We start from the raw sequence: 17,153 nt of genomic DNA, 5'->3' as shown, positions 1-17,153 counted from the left end.
ACAGGCAAAATCGACGTTTCGGGCAAAAGCCCTTCATCAGGAATAAAGGCAGAGAGCCTGAAGCGTGGAGAGATAAGCTAGAGGAGGGTGGGGGTGGGGAGAGAGTGGCATAGAGTACAATAGGTCAGTGGGGAAGGAGATGAAGGTGATAGGTCAGGGAGGAGAGGGTGGAGTGGATAGGTGGAAAAGGAACTGGGCAGGTCAGACAAGTCCGGACAGGTCAGGGGATCGAGTTGCTGGAGATTAGAAGCTAGGATGAGGTGGGGGAAGGGGAAATGAGGAAACTGTTGAAATCCACATTGATGCCCTGGGGTTGAAGTGTTCCGAGGCGGAAGATGAGGCGTTCTTCCTCCAGGCGTCTGGTGGTGAGGGAGCGGCGATGGAGGAGGCCCAGCACCTCATCCGCCGACATTTCCGCCACCTCCAAACAGAAACCAAATCATCCGCCGACATTTCCGCCACCTCCAAACAGACCCCACCACAAGGGATATATTTCCCTCCCCACCCCTCTCCGCCTTCCGCAAAGACCGTTCCCTCTGTGACTACCTGGTCAGGTCCACGCCCCCCTACGACCCACCCTCCCATCCTGGCACTTTCCCCTGCCACCGCAGGAACTGTAAAACCTGCGCCCACACCTCCTCCCTCACCTCTATCCAAGGCCCCAAAGGAGCTTTCCACATCCATCAAAGTTTTACCTTCACATCCACTAATATCATCTATTGTATCCGTTGCTCCCGATGCGGTCTCCTCTACATTGGGGAGACTGGGCGCCTCCTAGCAGAGCGCTTTAGGGAATATCTCCGAGACACCCGCACCAATCAACCAAATCGCCCAGTGGCTCAACATTTCAACTCCCCCTCCCACTCTGCCGAGGATATGGAGGTGCTGGGCCTCCCTCACCACCAGACGCCTGGAGGAAGAACGCCTCATCTTCCGCCTTGGAACACTTCAACCCCAGGGCATCAATGTGGATTTCAACAGTTTCCTCATTTCCCCTTCCCCCACCTCATCCTAGCTTCTAACCTCCAGCAACTCGATCCCCTGACCTGTCCGGACTTGTCCGACCTGCCCAGCTCCTTTTCCACCTATCCATTCCACCCTCTCCTCCCTGACCTATCACCTTCATCTCCTTCCCCACTGACCTATTGTACTCTATGCCACTCTCTCCCCACCCCCACCCTCCTCTAGCTTATCTCTCCACGCTTCAGGCTCTCTGCCTTTATTCCTGATGAAGGGCTTTTGCCCAAAACGTCGATTTTGCCTGTCTTCGGATGCTGCCTGAATTGCTGTGCTCTTCCAGCACCACTGATCCAGAATCTCACATTAGAGGGCAGGAATATCAGAAAATGTGACTTTTGAGGACAACTTCTTGATCAATTGTACAGCACATTCCTGGCTTGGGGAGAATGGCAGTGACCATCCAACTGCAATGGTTAAATCACAGGCATCGGGGATGGGAATACAATTTCTCCTCTTTCAGACCAATTTTCCACTCCAGAGTTGTGGGTGCTGAGGTGCTAAACAGTAATCTATTTCAAGCACCTGTCACAGATGCTTGAAATAGATTAGATTAGATTAGATTAGATTACAGTGTGGAAACAGGCCCTTTGGCCCAACAAGTCCACACCGACCCCCCGAAGCGAAACCCACCCATACCCCTACATTTATCCCTTACCTAACACTACGGGCAATTTAGTATGGCCAATTCACCTGACCCTGCACATCTTTGGACTGTGGGAGGAAACCGGAGGAAACGCACGCAGACACAGGGAGAATGTGCAAACTCCACACAGTCAGTCGCCTGAGGCGGGAATTGAACCCAGGTCTCTGGCGCTGTGAGGCAGCAGTGCTAACCACTGTGCCACCGTGCCGCTCACAAATTGATTGGCACCTTCCTGGTTGCTGCTTCTCCAGTTTCAACAGTCAAGAGCATGAAGTTCCCATAGGACAGTGGGGATATTGCATTTTGCCCAGGAGGACAGAAAGGCTAACACACCCCAGAATATCTTCATAAACGGAAAGTCGAAAGTTTGTTTTCTTCTCTTGCCCTTTTTCCTAAATTATTCAAGTTTGTTAATTGACACAAACAGATGAAAATAAATCTCTGGATAGAAAAGATGTAAAGAGTCTATGAGGAAGCTGTTGTTACAGCATATCCAATATTACTGAACCTTGACTGGCTTTGGAAGATATTTGCTCGATCTTAGAGGTTTAGTAGTTCAAACACAATTCAAAACTAACTGTGATCAATTTGAATATTCTGAGAGCACTGTTTCAATTCACTGTTGTGCCCTTGTTAGATTCAGGCACTTGGACATCAATTCAAAAAGATTCCATGAAATCCCACTTGTTGCTAACAGGCAGCACCCATCTGTCTTGGGAGATTATAGACTGTGCCTCGGATATATATCACTTCTCTATTGTGGGTGTAGAGGACGATTCATAAGAGGATGACACTCCCACAGCTGGGACAGACAAACAGAGACTACCACAATGAATGCTTTTGTTTTCTACTGCCTGAAGGATTAAGATTAGATTACTTACAGCATGGAAACAGGCCCTTCGGCCCAACAAGTCCACACCGACCCACCGAAGCACAACCCACCCAGACTCATTCCCCTACATTTACCCCTTCACCTAACACTACGGGCAATTTAGCATGGCCAATTCACCTAACCTGCACATTTTTGGATTGCAGGAGGAAACCGGAGCACCCGGAAGAAACCCACGCAGACACGGGGAGAATGTGCAAACTCCACACAGTCAGTCGCCTGAGGTGGGAATGGAACCTGGGTCTCTGGCGCTGTGAGGCAACAGTGCTAACCACTGTGCCACCGTGCCGCCCACAAGCTGTTTAACACCTAACACCTTTATAACCTATTTAAAATGTAATGAATATCACCATCTGCAGTTTCGTAAACTGTTGGAGTGAAGTTTTTATTCTTGCTCAATCAGATATGGTGCAAACACACTGCAGGAAATCTCTAATCAATGCATGACATTCAGAGATTGTAACCACAATGGAGATGAGCCTCAGCAACTGCCCAGTTCCCCAAACACACACATGTAAAACTGACCAGTCAAATCTCACTTACAGGGTTTGATAAATGTCCATGCCTGACATTCCAAGGGGCTTTCCTCAGTTCATCAAGCTTCTGACAAGGGTCTAAAAGAAAGCAGTGTAATTGTGTACTCATCTCTCAGCCATTTTATTCAGAGGTTCATGCTTCTCACTAGAATTATTGGAGTTATCAGGAGATACCCTGTGGAAGTTGTCTAATGTGTTTCCTCACAAGCAGTCATAGTTTAACTTCTTTTATTGTATATTTACTCTTATTTGTCACAAATCTCATTTCTTAATATTTCCTGTTCTTGCTCGAAACTCTGAAATTATTCCCCCTCTTATCCATAAGATCTCTTCGACCAAACTTTTGATAACCTGATCCAATACCTCCTTAGGTGTTTGATTTAATCTGCTCTTAGGAAAAGTCTTGCAACATTTATTATGCCAATTTCAAATTTTGTTCACAGCTCTGCAGTACAAATTCTAACCGTACCAACTACAAAACCTGCTCTTTAACCTGAGCAGGATCATGTTTACCCACTTTAGGGGAAGATCAATTGAGAGAGAATGTTAAACAAAGAGGCACCAGATTTCTGGTTAATAGTTGCCAGACAGAAATGAGACAACATTTCTTCTCTCAGAGGTTAATGAATCTGTGAAATGTTTTACTGCAGAGGGCTGTCGACGCTACATTGTTATTTATATTCAAGGCTGTGATGGGCAGATTTTAATCAGTTGGGGGATTATCAGATCAGCCATGGTCTCTTGAATGGTAGAGAAGTCTCAATGGGCAGAATGGCCAACTCTGCTCCTATATATTATGACCTAAGCTCCCACCCTGGAATAAAGTTGTCCCTAAAGCTAATTTGCAGAATGTCATGTAAATATTCACGAATTGTTCGTGTGACCAGGACACCTATCACATTCCATGTCTGATCTGAAGAAAAAAATAATTTCCTGCATTTACGCATCACTCTTCACAACCTCAGGTTGTAAGGCAAAAGGACTTTACAACTAATAAAATACTTTGTTGTCACTGTTATAATATAGGAAGTTCCCACAACACTGTGATATGAGCCAGATAAACTGGATAGTGATGTTTGTTGTGGTATAAATATTATTCAGAACAAGGGAGCACACCTCTTTTTGTCTCTGAATATTGCATTGGCATCTTTTAAGTACCTGGGAGGATACTATGTTTTAATGGCTATTGGTTGAGTGACAAATATTGGATAGGCCATTGGGGAAGGGCAAGTCCCCTGCTCTGCTCAAAAATGGTGCAATAGGATCTTTTGCATCTGCAGACAGAGGGTTCTCCATTTATTATTTCCCCTGAACCTCCAGCAGTGCAGTACTCCCTGAGTATTCTGGAAGATTCCATGTTCTTAACCTAACCCCTCACCTGAGGTATGGTATCTCTAAAATTAAACCATGATTAATCATTTTTCTCTAGTGAGAGAGCAGCCCTATGGCTCTCTGTGACTATACAGCTTTACCTTATTGGACTCAGACCTAATATTGTCTTCAAGTTCCTGTCATGAACCCATGTGGTTACCCAGTACTTAGAACATCAGAACTTTAAAGCAGGAGTAGCCCATCCCACCCTACGAGCCTGCTCCCCTATTTGATAAGAGAACTTTTTCTGGTCTCAACTCTACCTTCCTGTCCATCTCCCATAACCTGTGACACCCTTGTCCACCATTTTTTGATCCAATTCAGCATTGAATAAATTCTGTGACTCCACTCCATTGGAGAGTTCCACAGATGAATGACCACTGAGAGAAAAAAAATTCTTTCATCTCTGTTTTAATAGGGGGTCACTTGTTCTTAAACTGTGTCCCCTAATCTAGTCTCCCCCTCAAAACACACATCAGTGTAAACTCAAGAGGTGAAATCCATTTTTTATTCATTCTTGGGATGTGGTTCCTGCTGGCGATGCCATTATTTATTGTCCATTTCTAATTGCCCAGAAGGCAATGAAGAATCAATCACCTTGCTGTGGGTCTGGAACCACATGTCAGCCAGAGTAGGTAAGGATGCCAGTTTTCCTTCCACAAAGGACAGCTGAGAACCAAATGGATTTTTACAACAATCAACAGCAGTTACATGGTCATCATTTGGTTAACTTTTGATTCCAGATTATTATTGAATTCAAATTTCATCACCTATGTCTCCAGAATATTAGCCTGGGGTTTGGGTCACTAGTCCAGTGATATTTACTAGTAGGGAATAACCTTCCTTCATAGTTTTATTTTTAGCTCGTATGTTTATATCCTGTCAAGTCCTCTCCAGATCTTGTATGTTTCCATAAGATCACCAATTCTCCTTCTAAACTCAATGTGTCCAGACCCAACCTGTTAGGTCTTTCATAATAAAATAAGCATTTCATCCCAGTAATAAGTGGAGTTAATCTTTTCTTGAACTGCATTTAATGCAATCATATCCATTTTTAAAAAAGAGACCTCAATTGTACATTGTACTGAAGGCTCTACAGCTGCAGTAAAACTTGCCTACTTTTATATTCTATTTCTTGCAATAAACACCAACATTCCACTTGCCTTCTGAATCACATGCTGTACCTGCACGTATCAGGACACCCAGATCCCTCTGTACCACCGAGGTTACGACCTCTCTTCATTTAAATGATATGTTGATTTTCTATTCCTCTTGCCAAGGTTAACAACTTCACAGATAATTTCCCCACTAACTAAACCTATCTATTTTGCTTTGTAGGCTCTTTACCTCCTCTTGACAATATTTCTACCTCTCTTGGTGTCAATTGCCAAATGTAGCTACTGTATTTTCAGTTCATTCATCTACATCACTGATATAGATTGTAAATAACTAAAACCTTTACACTAATCATTGTGGTACTCCAATGGTTACAGCTTGTCAACCCAAAAAAGGTTCATTTACCCCTACTCTCTGCTTCATGTTAGCTGACCAATTATTTATCCATGGTCATATCTTTTCATTACATTATATGTTTGTGACCAAGTCACACTGCTCATGAAATGTTTAATCATATGATATGTAATTATGCCATATTTCCTGTGTTTTGCATTACCTTTAGAAGTGTCTCGGTATCCTTTTGGAGGAGCACCAAAGCTGTCCCAACCCTGGGATAAAATACATTATGCAACAGTCAATATATATCACAGACCTACTACCATGCTCCTTCTCTCCAGTTTCTGTTTCTTCTCTCTTCCTTCCCTCTCCAAGTTGTGATTTTCTGTCACTCTCCTTGGTTGGGTCTCATAGACCCTCCATCAGCAATGGAGTTTAGACATGTTGTTTGATTGCAAAAAAAAGTAAACCAGGGCACTTTGCACCTGAGAATCAAGAGTTAAAGCAGTATTTCTCCTGAGTCACCAGAACCAGTGCCCAGGAACTATGCAAAAGCAAATATTACACTGCCTGAAAATCTGAAATTAAAAGATATGTCAGAAAACACAACAGCTCGAGCAGCTTCAATGAAGGGAGAATGTCAGAATTAATCTCTCAGAAAGATGACTTTCATCGGGACAAATTTCATCAGAATTGACCATCCATTCTGGTAATTTTCTGTTTGGTAATTCTGTCATATGAACACAAATACAATATCTGATAAATATTAACACTGTTGGAAAATACTTCATTCCGACCATGTAGTAGTTGGTAATATTTAATTCTTGCTTAAGTTTTGTTAAGTTAAGTTTAAGTTAAGTTAAGTTTCTTGCTTAAGTTAAGTTTAGTCCAGTTGAGTGTCCCACAAATTATTGAAACAAAATCCAAAATTGCTGGGAAAACTCAGCAGGTCTGGCAGCATTGTGGAGAGAAAGCAATTAACATTTTGGGTCCAGTGACCCTTCTTCAGAATAAGACATTGTCTTTTTTGCAGCATACAAAGTTTTCAGCGAATGAATCACAACATATAATTTACAAATCAAAGGAGAAACAGAAAATAATATAAAAGATTTAAGTGAATTATGTCTAAATATAAATTACTGTTCATTATAGAATATTGACTGAAATGAAGAACACTAATTTCCACTGATTCTAGAAAAAAACCCCATCAATTTTGATGAAGACCCATGTAGAGTCATACAGCACAGAAACAGACCCTTCAGTCAAACCTGTCCACACCGACCATGTTACCAAACTAAACTAGTCCCATCTACCTGCGTTTGGGCCATATATCCCAAACCTCTGATGAAGAGTCATCTAGACGCAAAACATTTGCTTGCTCTCTCTCTCTCCATGGATGCTGTCTGACCCACAATGATCTCCAGCATTTGTTTTCTGTACAGATTCCAGCATCTGCAGTAATTTATCCCCCTAAACCCTAAACCATTTGTACTTATCCAAATGTCTTATAAATGTTGTAACTGTACCTGCATCCACCACTTCCTCTGACAGTTCATTCCAGACACACATCACTGTTTAAAAAAAGTTGTCTCTCGTGTCCTTTTTAAATCTTTATCCTCTGATTTGAAAAGTATGCCTCCTACTTTTGATATCCGCCACACCTCACCACCTCCAGGGAAAAGACCCTTTGCTATTCACATTATCTATGCCCTCATGATTTTCTAAACCTCTATAAGGTCACCCCTCAACCTCCTACAATCCAGTGAAAGAAGTCCCAGCCATTTCTATAACTCGAACCCTCCATCTGCTGGCAATATCCTGCTAAATCATTTCTGAACGCTTTCCAATTTAATAAATCCTATAGCAGAGCAACCACACTGGAGACTGATAGCCAAAGAAAGAGCTCACAATGTCCAAGGAGAGTTGGCAAATTGGATCCAGAATTGGTCAAGTGGCAGGAAGCAGGCGTTAATGGTTGGGGATATTTTTGTGACTGGAAGCCTTTTGTCTAGTGGTGTTCCACGGGAATCAGTGTTGAGGCAGTTGCTGTTTACAATATATATAAGTGATTTAGATTTGAATGTAGAAGGGTTAATTAGTTTGTGGACAATATGAATATTGGGAAGTGGCAAATAGTGAGGAGGGTAACCTTTGATTACAGGAGGATATAGTTGCGCTGGTCAGATGGACTGATTAGTGACAAATTCAATTCAATCTAGATAAATGTGAAGTGATGCACTTGGGCAGGACAAACATGCAAGGGAATATATGATGAACAGTAGGATGCTGGGAAGCACCAAGAATCAGAGGAAGCTTCAGAATCAAAAAGTGTGGTGCTGGAAAAGCACAGCTGGTCAGGCAGCATCTAAGGAGCAGGACAGTCAATGTTTTGAGCAAAAGCTCTTCTTCAGGAATGTCAGAAGACCTTATGCTCAAAACATCGACTTTCCTGCTCTTCAGAATCTGCTGTCTGACCGGCTGTGCTTTTCTAGCACCATGCTTTTTGACTCTGATCGCCAGCATCTGCAGTCTTCACTTTCTCCTTTCAGAGGGAGCTTGGTGTGCACCAGTCTCTTAAAGGAGTGAAACAGGTAGATAAAGTGGTTAAGAAGACATGGGATAATTCGCTTTATTAGCTGAGGTACAGAATTTAAAAGCAGGGGGGTAATGATGGAACTGTATTAAATGTCCATTTGGTCACAGCTACACTGTTATGGGCTATTCTGGAATCCACATTTTATGTGAGGGATGTGATAGCACTGGAGAAGAAATTCAACAAGTTGTTGCCGGGCTGTAAAGTTTCAGTTGCGGAGAGAGATTGGATAGGTTTTTTTTGCCTTGCAACAGAAGAAATTGAGGAGGGAGGGGACATAATTGAGATATATCAAATTATGGGGCGCATAGAAAGGGTAGACATAGAGACCTTTCCCCTTTGGTCGAGGGATCTGTGGAAGGGGGCACAACTTTAAGGTAAAGGGCAGAAGATTTACAGGGGATGTGAGGAATAGTGTTTCCCTCCAGATGATGATGGAAATCTGAAACACAATGCCTGTAAGGGTGTGGAGGCTGAAACCCTCACAACACTTAAGAACTGTTTAGATGAGCACTTGCAATGCCAAGGCTATAGGCCAGGTGCTGGAAAATGGGATTAGAATTGTTACGTGGTTGTTTTTGACTGTCGTCCTGAGCAGAAGGGTTTTTTCTATGCTGTCGACCTCTTCAACTCTATGACTGTAATTTCAGTCACTTTCAATGTATTTTCTTGCAAAAGTTTAGGACTTCCTTACAAAACAAAAGTTACAAAAATAGTAAATACATCCAAAAACTAATTTTATTAATTTATTGACTCCCATAGTGCAGTTTCTGGGCAATGCAGATTAATGATGAGTCAGAATGAATGTCAGGGTCAGGTATGAGGAGAGACTGGAGATATGCTGGATTGACAGCACAGAAAGCAAACTAGTACACGATAACTTTAGGAGAAATATCATGAAATTCCTCTTCACACTGTGTACAAATCATGGGACAATTACTAAAATAGAACAAGAGAATAAAACTCCAAAATGTTTTACATCATTCTTGCAAACCCATTTCCTTGATTCAGATCTCAGTCATCTGTTCCAAAGGCACTTTATGTCAAATCTTGATCTGGTGACATTCAAAGTGCCTTGGGATGTTTCATTACCTTTAAGGCGTTATATAAATGCAAGCTGTTATTAAATCATTTAAGAAATAATATTATACACTTGGAGGAAGTTAAGAATAAGCAGCAAGAATAACCTGATCATCAGAATTGGTGGACTAATATGGCAATGCATGATGGGATTGGTATGCATCATAACCCCTTGGGAATCAAACATCTGTGTTTAAGTAAACAGGGCTGGCTGCACTGCTATTCCAGCAAGATTGAGCAAGAATTAAAACGTACAGATTGCAACAGAAACTGTCCAAGTATGTATTCAGGCTGATTCGGGGGGGTCAAAGGCTGCAGTGAATGAACTTAGTTCATTTTTACAAGGGCCTGGATTATCAGAGCACTCAGCTCAATGCTATGCAAGAGACAACTGTGTTTGTGAGAAACAAAGCTCACACACTTCAATAATTGCAGTCCGAGACAAAATCTGAATCAGTTGTGTCCTTTATTTTACTCTTGCAAGAGGGTGTGATGTCCAGAGACATACACACCCCAAATTCAATTAATACACAACATTTATATAATTTGGTTTCTTTTGTTCTACATTGCTCCTCCCCTGTTTACATCTTCCACTTCCCTAAGACCGGCACCCATTACTCCTGTTTATCTCTTGCCTTATCCGGCCTTGTCTGTGACAAAATGCTTTATTCTGGCCTCACAAGGCCGTTTGACCTCATCCCGCTGTAGGTCATTGTTAGGCATATTCTTTCTTCATCATTATCTACTCCCTCCGTCTGTGCCTTCCCCTACCATACTGATCCTTATGACCCTTTTTATTGGGGTTTGTTCCTGTGTCTCTGTAAAAGTGGGAAACAGATGTTTATACCTACTGTTTGTACAGGTGTATCTAGCTTAACTTCCTCCCCTCACAGCATCTTATCTATTCGCCTGTAAATATCTACCATTGTTTTGCTGTCACGTTTCATTCTGGCATACAATTTTAGCTAATACAAAAACAATTATGTATTTCCTCCACATAGTTTCCATTCTTGTTGACTCAGCTCTTGGCTATAAGAATTACACACTGGTATAAGTACTTTGGAAAAGTAAATGGAATTGCAGAAGTAACACTATTTTTCCCACATCCCACAATTTCCCCTTTTTCTTTAATTACCATTTGTTATTTTCTGCCATTTTTCTTTTAAGCATCGTCCCCGAAATTCACAAGCATCATTCCGGAGATTTCATCCATCTTGGTCTCACTCATTATTTAGTCGATAAAGTTCCTCTGCCTGATTCCCTTTTAGGGGCATCTGTTTCATCAAGGCTGTTTCAATCAGTCTTTGGGTGAGCCCTCGTATACAGGGTATGACACAACAGCCAATGGCCACCAATACCCCGACTACTACTCTCAGGGAAGTAAGGATAGAAACCACCACCCCCTTCCATCTTCCAAACCATGATTCAAGCCATCCCGTGAGAGATGTGTCTACTCCTGAATTCTCAGCCAGTTCCTCTGCTAAGGTAGTCAATCCCCTTAAGGCCCGAGTAATTGAACCATCAGGTGCAGTGTTATTAGGAATAATGGCACAACAGCTTCCTCCTAACATCACACACACACACCCTTTTTCTGCTAAAATCATATCAAGGGCCATTCTGTTTTCCCATGCCATCCTACTTGTCGCATCAAGCTGTTCTGATATTCCTTTAACCGCATCTCTTGTATAATTTATAAATCGCTGTTGATTATAGAAAATGTAATTTATCCAATCTGCATTTTTATGAATTGTTACCCACCAAAAGAGAGCTGACTCAAAGCCTGCTGCAATCTGGTTACGAGCCTTGAATTCATCAGGTACTCTCCTAGGGACTCCTACCGAATCGAGATAAATCCTGTCAAGAAGTGTCTAACAGTAATCTCTTACCCCTTCCCTTTTTCCCTACTATCTTTTCCTTCTCAAATGCCAGGGTAAATGGAATTGCCAATTGTACAATTGCACATATCCCTCTCCAATCCGGAGGTAGCGTGGGTCTCAATATTTTGCCTCCACAGTACCACCACAGATCTGCTCGGGGAACCTTTAGTGATAAGTAGTTCCCTCCCTTCTCCGTTTCGGTAACATTCTTAATCTCTGTACATAATTTCAGCTCCTTGTACCTCGTCTACGCACACACGACGTGTGATTTCCACCTGCGACGGAAAATGTTGGGGGGACTTTTGCATCTTTCTTCTCCAAGGGAGGGAACATCAGAGATAGGGAGGTACAATTCCTATCATTCCATGCAGTCTCATCCTGATACAGGGCTATCATACATTTCATGCCCTTCCTATCTCGCTTCCACCTGAGCGGAAAGGGAACCACCTGGGCCACTGGCCTACCGGAGGCACATGCATAGCAATTGCTCTTGTTCAGACTTTTTACAGTATACTTTACCCATTCAACCCAGGCATTTGCATCCCCGTACCCAGTTTCTATTTCGATAGTCTGTTTCAAGTCCTTTACCTCTATAATTTTTACTACTTTAGGATCATCGGGAGGGGTGAAAGGTTGTATCTTATTACCCAGTAGATTCCTGAAGAAGGGCTTATGCCCGAAACGTCGATTCTCCTGTTCCTTGGATGCTGCCTGACCTGCTGCGCTTTTCCAGCAACACATTTTCAGCGCTACCCAGTAGTTCTACCCGTTTTCCCTGTCCTACGCTAATTCGAAAACAACAGCCCAAGAAATCCTTCCCAATTGCTTTCATTTCTATCCCAAATGTTTCATTTAATTGTATGTCATACGTGCCCCGCCCCCCCCCTCCAGAAGCAACCCCCCCAGAATATGCCATGTGGTTTTCTTTATTGTTAGGTATATTGGGTTACACTTTTTATCGGGACAATCTCGAGCTGGTCGGAAGGGGGCCCGGTGTGCTGTGACGAGACCATTATACCAAGTACCATCCCCGAGGCCATCCCCATAGGACTTAAGATGTATCTCAGAGCTGCGGTACTGTCTCTGATTATCTACATCCCCACAATTTACTAAGCTGCATGCATCAGCGTCTATTACTTGTGGATTATCAGACACAGGAACTGTTAATAACACATATGAAAATGATATTTGACAAAATCCCAATACTAAGAGGGCTAGCATCATAACTCTAAGCATTCCCAGTATTCTAAACATCATGCTGAAGCACAAAAAGACTTAATATACAATCTTACAGAAATAATCCGGCGCTCGCGTCGCCACTGAATAGTCAGTTACTCAAAGTCTCTTTAGTCTGAGTTTCAGTGGTTCTTGCGTTGATTCGGCTGTCTAGACTTCTTCCTCAATTGGAGGGTCCACTGGCCCTTTGATCCGAGTGTAATGAGTCCAGCCTTTCTCCGCCATCCTTATTGCCGTTTCGGTAGTCAAAAGAGCCTGGTACGGCCCTTTCCAGTCCGGCTGCAATTTAGTCTCTATCCATGATTTTACTAAGATTCAATCGCCCGGCCGGATGGGATGAACGGTGAATTCAAGGGGTGGAGTCTATGCCAATAAACCCTGTTTCCTGAGTAAAGACAAAGAGGAGGACAAGCCCAGTATATACTTCTTTAAAAACAAATCTTTAGTTTCGGGAATTGGCAATTCTCCATTCGTTCCCAAGTAAGGTAATCCAAATAAGATTTCATAGGGGGATAGTCCCAAATCTTTCCTTGGGGCTGTTCGTACTCGTAAGAGAGCTAGAGGTAAACATTTGGTCCAAAGGAATCTGGTTTCTATTATCAATTTAGAGAGTTGTCGTTTGAGTGTTTGGTTCATTCTCTCAACCCTTCCCGATGATGGCGGGTGCCATGGAGTATGGAACTCCCAGGATATTCCCAACCCCTTCATTTCCCCCATAACACTTTAGAGGTAAAATGAGTTCCTTGGTCGGAATCTATACGGTTCACTAGCCCATATCGGGGAATTATGTGCTCCAATATTGTTTTAGACACCCCACTCGCAGTGGCAGTAGCTAGGGGGTATGCCTCAACCCAACCAGATAAATGATCTACTATGACCAGCATATATTTTAGTCTTCCTACTCTGGGTAGTTCAGTGAAATCTACTTGTATACTCTGGAAGGGTCTCAATCCCGTGTCTCTTCCTCCCGGGGTCTGTTTTCTCAAGACTTTCTTATTTACCTTTCTGCATATTATACATCCCTCACATATTTGTTTAGCAATTGTATATATTCCTTTACATCCATATTCCCTAAGAACTAAATCACACATTGCTTGTACTCCCCAATGGCTGCCTTGGTGTAGGACGGCCATAATCTCTCGCATCATCATTTTGTTTAACATTTCCCTTCCATCAGGTAACCTCCAATGCCCGTCTGCTGTTTTTGCAGCCCATAAATCTCTCAATTCTTTTTCTTCACTTTCAGTAAATATAGGAGCTTCCCTAGGACCTGGGACAGTAGGTATTAGGGAATGAATCACCATTTCTTGTGGGTTCAGGGCGGCTTCCCTAGCCACTTCATCGGCTAATCTATTCCCCCTAACTTCTGGTTCATTTCCTTTCTGATGACCATTTACATGCACTACTGCTATTTCTTGGGGAGGTAATAGGGATTCCAAGACCCGTCTAATCAATTCTTCATGTACTAATTCCTTCCCCCGGCTATTGATCAGTCCTCTTTCCTGCCATATCTTTCCAAAAGTGTGCACAACACCAAATGCATATTTAGAGTCAGTGTATACTGTTCCCTCTTTATTTTCTAATGCCCTAAGGGCTCTTTCCAATGCATAGAGTTCGCAGGTCTGAGCTGACCACCCATTTGGCAACCTTCCTGCCTCCACCACACTACCGTTCGTCCCGTCTACGACTGCATACCCATTATGTCTTTTCCCTTCAGTCACCCGGGATGATCCGTCTAAAAAGTCTAGCCCCTGCATGAAGTGGAACATCTCTCCGGTCCATGCAGACCTTAGTTTGGTATTCTATAATGTCAAGGCAGTCGTGCCCTGGATTCTGAGGAGAGTCTCCTTCCCCTTTCCAAAGAAAGGCAGCTGGATTTAAACAATTGTCCGTGACCAACTCTAGATCATCCTTTTCTATTAATATTGCCTCATATTTCAGAATCCGCGAGTCTGTCAACCATCGCCCAGCTTTTTGGTTTAGGATCGTTTTCACTTGGTGTGGGGTGCTTACTATTAGGGCTCCCCCAAATGTAAGCTTTCTGCTTTCCTCCACCAACAGTGCAGTGGCGCCACAGCCTGCACACACTCGGGCCATCCCCGGGATACTGGATCCAATAGCTTTGAAAGATATGCTACTGGCTGTTTCATTCCTCCCCACCTCTGGGTTAATACTCCTAAAGCTGCTCCCTTATCTATGGTAGCAAAGAGGTGGAAAGGTTTATCTAGGGAAGGTAAGGCTAACACGGGGGCATGGATCAGATCTCTTTTGAGTTCCTCAACTAGTTCTTTTTCCTCATCATCCCAACTTAGACACTTTGGTTCCCCCTCTAATAGTTTGAGATATAATTTCTTAGTCTTCTGAGCACAGGAATCAATCCACAATCTGCAATATCCCGTTAGACCCAAACATTTGCGTAACTCCCGTTTAGTGCTGGGCAGTGGCATCCCCACTATTCCCTCTATCCGTTCCGGGCTTATCTTTTGCTTTCCCTCACTAACTAAATGTCCCAAGTATTTCACTTCTTGCTCCACATATTGTAGTTTGTTTTTAGTTACTCGCAGTCCTTGCTGGCCCAGGAAATTCAATAATTTGTTAGTGGCTTCTACTACTCTTTCTCTTCTTTTTCCTGTTACTAAGAGGTCGTCTACATAATGCAACAGTGTAGTCCCCTTGGGGCTGCTAAATTTCTCCAATATTTGTTCTAACATCTGTCCAAATATATTCGGGGATTCCGTGAACCCCTGGGGGAGCACAGTCCACCGGTATTGTTGTTTCCGTCCTGTCTTGGGGTCTTCCCATTCAAAGGCGAACAAATTCCTACTTTCCTCCGCCAAGGGACAAGCCCAAAAGGCATCCTTTAAATCTATCACACTAACCCATTTGTGGTCATGAGGGATCTTACTTAATAACGTATAGGGGTTTGGCACCACTGGGTGCCTGATCTGTACTATTTGATTTAATGTTCTCAAATCCTGCACCAATCGATAAGTTCCATCAGATTTCCGCACTGGTAGAATTGGGGTATTATAAGGAGACATACATTGCTCCAACAGTCCATCTCTAATCAGTCCTTCAATTACTGGCTGCAATCCTCATTTACCTTCTATGGAAATGGGATATTGTCGCTCACAGACAACGTCCCCTTTCCTTTCCTCGGGCCCCCGAGGGCAGGAACCCCTGACACCCCTATTCTTCATCAACATTCATAAGCGGAATTGCCCTTTCTTCCCTTTGTAGATCAGGACAGTCCCGCTTAAAATGCCCTATCTTTCCGCAATAATAGCATCCTGCCTGTGGAGACCTCCATCTCTGCCCCTGTCGCTCGAACCCTCTATCAAATGCTCCCCCTTGTCCTCTCCCTCTCCCTCTCTGTCCTACATGCTGCCACCCGCCGCTCCGGTTGCTCACTATTGGTTCCATTCTTGTCTTATCTACCTCATCAACCGTAGCTACCATCATTTTCACCTTTCTGTTTTTGTCTCTCATCCTCTCTCTTTACAAACACTTTCTGTGCCTCTCTAAACAATTCATCTAATGGTTTTTCACTCCACCCTTCTATCTTCTCTGTATGTCTGGCCATGCCTTTGTCACAAAATGTACTTTCAAAAGACCCTGTGCCACTGGGTCCTCAGGGTTTATTCCAGAATATTTCCGCATTGAGTCTCTTAATCTTTGCAAGAAAGCTGAGGGAGTCTCATCTTTCTCCTGTCTAACTTCAACGGCTTTAGTCAAATTCTGTGACTTCGGAACTGCCTCTCTTATTCCTTTTAGAATCAGGTCTTTCAATTCCCTCATTTCTTCTCAATTCTCCGGGTTTTGGTTTTCCAACTGAGGGGTCTCTGAGGGGAAACTTCACCTTTCCCTGTCCAGCATCCCCATCTCCAATCGGGTGTTCCCTGTCCCATATTTTAATGGCTGCTCCTCGTATAAGTCCCCTTTCTTCCCCAGTAAATAGTATATTCAAAATAGACATTAACTCAGCCCAGGTATACAGACTGGGCCCCAAAAATTGATCAATTTGTTCAGACAACCCCACCGGATCCTCAACCAGGACCTTCATTTCCTTTTTAAATGTTCTGACCTCCCCACTGGTGAGGGGGGCACCTACAAACCCAATCTTTTTGACCCCTATTGGTACCTCCCGAAGGGGATAAGTCGTTACGTTCTTCCCTTTTTTCTCCCCTTAGGCTTTGATTTAGATCCTCCGGAGGCCTCCTCTACATCTACTGTAGCTTTCCTTTCTTTTGCTGAGGATTGAGGGTCAGGAACAACAACATCCCCGTCCACCCCACCTTCATCCTCCTCTTGTGAGTCATCTGTTCCCTGTCCCTGTCTGTCTGTCTCTCCTCCTCCTCCATGCTCACCTAACCTGATTTTATATTACGGGGGGGGGGGAAGCAAACAGCCAAGAGGATCCCAGGGACTAGGTGGGGCAGAGGGGGAATCCTTTGTC

Source organism: Chiloscyllium plagiosum, unplaced genomic scaffold (assembly GCF_037043375.1).
Source record: "Chiloscyllium plagiosum isolate Xiang-an unplaced genomic scaffold, Cpla_swu_hap1 HiC_scaffold_37, whole genome shotgun sequence".
NCBI classification, from domain to species: Eukaryota; Metazoa; Chordata; class Chondrichthyes; order Orectolobiformes; family Hemiscylliidae; genus Chiloscyllium; species Chiloscyllium plagiosum.
The sequence above is the reverse complement of the archived record's forward strand: the minus strand, read 5'-3'. Positions refer to the sequence as shown.